A 6,000-nucleotide genomic window follows, 5' to 3' on the forward strand; every position below is an offset into this window, starting at 1 on the left:
TCAAGTCCCCCCTCAACCTCCTACGCTCCAAAGAATAAAACCCTAACTTGTTCAACCTTTCCCTGTAACTTAGGTGCTGAAACCCAGGTAACATTCTCGTAAATCTCCTCTGTACTCTGTCTAATTTGTTGACATGTTTCCTATAATTCGGTGACCAGAACTGTACACAATACTCCAAATTTGGCCTCACCAATGCCTTGTTATGGGGAGAAGACAGGAAAATGGGGTTTAGAGGAAAAATAAATCAGCCATGATGGAATGGCAGAAGAGAATCAATGGGCCAAATGGTCTAATTCTGCTGCTATATCTCATGGTCTTATGGTCTTAGATTTTAATCTTCACCATTTCTGCGAATGAACTCAAACCATCTCTGTCTCTGCAAAAGCAAAGTTTCCTGCTCGAAAGAAACCCAATACAGTCGTAAATCAAGATCTTCGACCTTCCTTCACTTCTCAGTGGCGGACACTAAATAGCCACAGAATAAAATGTCTAATGTACTTATATTCATATTTACTATAGAAAACATTTTAAAAGTTCAGTTGGAAGATCTATGCACGAAGGGTTATATATAATGAGTGCTCTAAAGTCACAGGTTTTTCGTTTTGTATTTTATTGTCACTTGAGCAACACACACAGAACACTGGAGGAACTCAGCAGATCAGACAGAATTGAATCAACAGTCAATGATTCAGCAGAAACCTTCCATCAGGGCTGGAAAGAAAGGAGGAACTGCCAGAATAAAAAGGTGGTGGGAGGGAGAGGGGCCAGCTCGAGGGAGACAGGTGAAGCCAGGTGGGTTGGGAAGGTGAAGAGCTGGAGAGGAAGGAATCTGATAGGAGAGGAGAGTGTACCACAGGAGAAAGGGAGGAAGGAGGGGCACCAGAGAGAGGTGATGGGCAGTGAGGAGAAAGGTTCAGAGTGGGGATTAGAAGAGGACAAGGAAGAGGGGAAAGAAAAAAATCACCAGAAGGAGAAATTGATGTTATTATTAGTTTTCCTTTTTTTAAAAACATTAGTTTCAGTTGTGGCTCACTTGGTACCACTGTCACCCATGTTTAAGACCCATGCCAATGACTTGATTACAGAAATCCTGAACAATACTTTTGGGCAGTGTTGAGGGAGGACTGCACTTTCACAGAAGCCTCAGTTGTGATGAAATGTTGGCGAGAAACCCCATCTGGTCTCCCTGGTGAGTGTGAAATATCCCACTTCTCGACGAGAGAATGGATCTTATCACTGTTGTCTTTTTCAATATTCATCCCTTAATCAAATACTAATATTCACAATGCAATGAGTACAGAGGGTGGAGTTAAGGTAGCACCAAGTGACTGCCTCTTCAAGCTCATCTGCACAAACAGCTTAAATTCCGTTCTTTGAAGTCTCCTCTTCCCTTGTCAAGATGGCTGGGATTGTATCGAGGTCCTGATCTGCTGGACACTCAAACCCGCGTTCTGTTACAGCAAATTATTTCCCATTCCTGGAGCTTGCCAGCCAACCATTTTATGACATTCTCCAGGTGTGGCTTGGAAGGTGGTGCCTCCGGGGTGGACAGCTGATTCCACACCAGTGTTGCCAGCTGAGGCATCACGGGAGAAGAAACGTCAGGACTTTGCTGCGGCGGATGTATGGATGGAGGTCCCTATGGTCAAGCGGTTGCACTCTTTCTCTCTCTCTCTCGATGATGGGAGAGTTTGCTGCCTGTTTATGAGTCGGAGAATCTCAGAATAAAAGGTGCCACAGCAAAGTGTAACATTATAACAGTGACTGTGAAATGGATGATAGCTCTCTGTCCTTTGTTAGTGAGAGAGAGAGAGAGAGAGAGAGAGAGAGAGAGAGAGAGAGAGAGAGAGAGAGAGAGAGAGAGAGAGAGACGATGGCATGTCAAACTGATGGGTAAACAATAGATTTTGTTGAGTGCAGATCATGGGGGCTTTGCTGTTGCTTGGTGGGTGGTGGGTGCTGTCGCTTTTTGCTGAAACAGGCAGAGGGAGGGTCTAGATTGATACGTTGAGAGGGGCTTTGGCGCTATAATATTTTTCTGGTGTTCATTCTTTTGGGGTTCCTCTGTTTTTCATGAATGTCTGTGAAGACAAGTATTACAGGTTGTATACTGTACACATTCTCTGATAATAAACAGAACCATTTGAGTCTGAGATGTTTAATTTCAAGTTCAAATTCAATTATCATTCAACGATACATGAATATAGCTGAACGAAACAGCATTCCTCTGGGGCCAAGGTGCAAGCCACATTGCCAACAGTACATAGCACACATAGGCATGATAGCAGAAAACATACAGTCACAAAAAATAATATAACCTAAGTCTCTGTGTGGCATGACCTGTAGAATGGTGGTGCATAAGATATTGTGCTAGCCCAGCTTGCTCTTCCACCAAGCAAACACTGGACTGCAGAGCAGCAAGCACCGAAGGGCAGCACCGAGCAAACACCGGAGATCAGCTCCATTCAAACACCGAAGGGCATCACCGAGTGAACACCGGAGATCAGCTCCATTCAAACACCAGAGGGCAGCACCGAGCAAACACCGGAGATCAGCTCCATTCAAACACCAGAGGGCAGCACCGAGTGAACACCGGAGATCAGCTCCATTCAAACACCGAAGGGCATCACCGAGTGAACACCGGAGATCAGCTCCATTCAAACACCAGAGGGCAGCACCGAGCAAACACTGGAGATCAGCTCCATTCAAACACCAGAGGGCAGCACCGAGTGAACACCGGAGATCAGCTCCATTCAAACACCAGAGGGCAGCACCGAGCAAACACCGGAGATCAGCTCCATTCAAACACCAGAGGGCAGCACCGAGCAAACACCGGAGATCAACTCTATTCAAACACCAGAGGACAGCACCGAGTGAACACCGGAGATCAGCTCCATTCAAACACCAGAGGGCAGCACCGAGTGAACACCGGAGATCAGCTCCATTCAAACACCAGAGGGCAGCACCGAGTGAACACCGGAGATCAGCTCCATTCAAACACCAGAGGGCAGCACCGAGTGAACACCGGAGATCAGCTCCATTCAAACACCAGAGGGCAGCACCGAGTGAACACCGGAGATCAGCTCCATTCAAACACCAGAGGGCAGCACCGAGTGAACACCGGAGATCAGCTCCATTCAAACACCAGAGGGCAGCACCGAGTGAACACCGGAGATCAGCTCCATTCAAACACCAGAGGGCAGCACCGAGTGAACACCGGAGATCAGCTCCATTCAAACACCAGAGGGCAGCACCGAGTGAACACCGGAGATCAGCTCCATTCAAACACCAGAGGGCAGCACCGAGTGAACACCAGAGATCAGCTCCATTCAAACACCAGAGGGCAGCACCGAGTGAACACCGGAGATCAGCTCCATTCAAACACCAGAGGGCAGCACCGAGTGAACACTGGAGATCAGCTCCATTCAAACACCAGAGGGCAGCACCGAGTGAACACCGGAGATCAGCTCCATTCAAACACCAGAGGGCAGCACCGAGTGAACACCGGAGAACTACACTGAGTGAACAGTGGAAGGCAGTATGAAGCAAACACTGGAGGCAAGCACTGAGTGAACACTGGAGGGCAGCACCAAGCAAACCCTAGAGGGCAATACAAACGAACAGAGAGCAGCACAGGTGGAAGGGACCAGCCCCCAACCTAGCACGGACTCCAGCCCAACTACTGAGCAGTCACGCTTAGTACAATGATAAATATCCTTCAAAATATTTAATTGGCTATAAAGTACTTTGGATGGCTTGGAATGGAAAAGTGCTGTATGAATGCAAATCAGTCTTTTCTGAGCAGATGAAAGTGAAGTCTATTTTATACTATTCAAGATCTGTTAAATAGAGCATGTTCTAAACTGGAGGATTTTAGCTTTATACGATGGGTGATTGATAAGTTTGTGGCCTAAGGTAGAAGGAGTCCATTTTAGAAAACCAAGCACATTTATTTTTCAACATAGTCCCTTCCTACATTCACACACTTAGTCCAGCGGTCATGGAGCATACGGATCTTGGACCTCCAGAAAGTGTCCACAGCAGGGGTAATTGATAAGTTTGTGACCTAAGGTAGAAGGAGATGAGTTATACAGCTCTCGTTACATGCACATGCAGTTCAACTCTTTGAGTGATTATGCAGAAAGTTTGAAGTTATTAACTCATCTTCTTCTACCTTAGGCCATGAACTTATTAATTATCCCTCGTATATTACATGTGAAACTGCCTAACTGAGTGATTTCCAATTAATAATTTTCTTAAAGATTAGTAATTAGTAAATAACTGTGGGTCCACTGTTGAAGTTGAAGCCCAATGCCTGCCAGCCCGAGTAGAAGTCTGCTGGAGGCGGGAGACCTAAGAAGACAGCCAGTCCGAGGGTTAAAGCACTCTGTATGTACATGGATGGGAGGGAGGAAGGGCATTGCTTGTTGTGTTGTGTGCTGTGCGGTGCTGTCAAGCACTGAGGGCATGCAATGTTGGCACTGGAATGTGTGGCAACACTTAAAGACTGCCCCAAGCATAACCTTGTGTGTGTTGGTTAATACAAGTGTCGCATTTCACTGTATGTTTTGAGTTAAATGTGATCATTAAACTTGAATCTTGAATCTTGATAAAAATTAAAATGACATCCAGTTTCCAAATGAATGGGTCTGAAAACGAGCGTTGGTTATGATTGTTGTTTTTCTCTGAGTCATATTTTATGCAGCAGAATGTTTGTTCAAAGTCTGTGCTTGCATGGCAGTAGAGAATGTCTTTTATTTCACCAAAATTATAGAACGACAATTGGGACAATTCAGAACTCTTCAATGATAAGATTCAGAATCAGAATCGGGTTTAATAACACTGGCATATGTTGTGAAATTTATTGTATTGTGGCAGCAGTACATTACAATACATCAGAATAAATCTATAAATTACAGTTACATATATGTGTGTGTGGATATGTACTGTATAGTATACAGTATATTAAATAATTAGTACAAAAAGAGAGCAAAAAAGAATAGTAAGGTAGTGTTCTTGTGTTCATTGTCCATAACAAAATCTGATGGTAGAGGAGAAGAAGCTGTTCCTGAAATGTTGATTGTGTGTCTTCAGGCTCCTGTACTTCCTCCCTGATGGTAACAATGAGAACAGGACATATCCTGGGTGATACAGGACCTTAGTGATAGATGCCACCATTTTGAGAATGTCATTATCACCATTTGATAATGTCCTCAATGCTGGGGACGCTGGTGCCCATGATGGAGATTCAAGATCGTTAAATGTCATTTCCAGTACACACGTGTTAAGGAGAACAAAATAGTTGTTACACTAGATCTGATGCCGCACAAAGAGAAACTCAGTAAGATAAAGAACACAGTAATAATAAAAAAACACAATAAATATAAATACCTAAGATTGCTGAGGGAAATAAGTGGAATTCAAACTAAAGGGAAACTGGTGCAAGGCTCCATGTAATATAACCTAGAACATTAATAATTATAAATGAGCTGGTAATGAATTAATTAATTAAAATAAATTCAGCAAAGTTAGCTGGAAACATTTCATCATAATGTGTGGGAGGCATTCTGCAAATTAGATTAAAAAGTCACTGTTAATAGGCTTAGTTAATATAAATTAAAACTGCATGTATTTTAAAATAAGGTGATTGAAATAGCAAGGATTTTAAGAGAAATTCATTTATCTTTTTGAAATTATTGCATTGTGAATCAATCTAACCCAGCTGGGCACTTCTTATTAGTATCTCTCCATTGGGATATCTCACCAGTAAATCAGATGTTCCTGAGCTAACACGAAGTGAGGGGGGGGAGTGAATTCCCAATGTAATCCCACCCACTATTAGGGATGATCATTGTATGAGTGGCAAAAACAAAAGCCCATGCAATTTTAGAGTAATTCCAATTTACAATAGTTGTTTATTTGGGAACAATATACACTCAGTGGCCACTTTGTTAAGTATGTCCTGAGCCTAATAAAGTGGGCACTAAGCGTGCGTTTGTG

The sequence above is a fragment of the Hemitrygon akajei genome, chromosome 2, assembly GCF_048418815.1.
Source record: "Hemitrygon akajei chromosome 2, sHemAka1.3, whole genome shotgun sequence".
In the NCBI taxonomy this organism is placed as follows: domain Eukaryota; kingdom Metazoa; phylum Chordata; class Chondrichthyes; order Myliobatiformes; family Dasyatidae; genus Hemitrygon; species Hemitrygon akajei.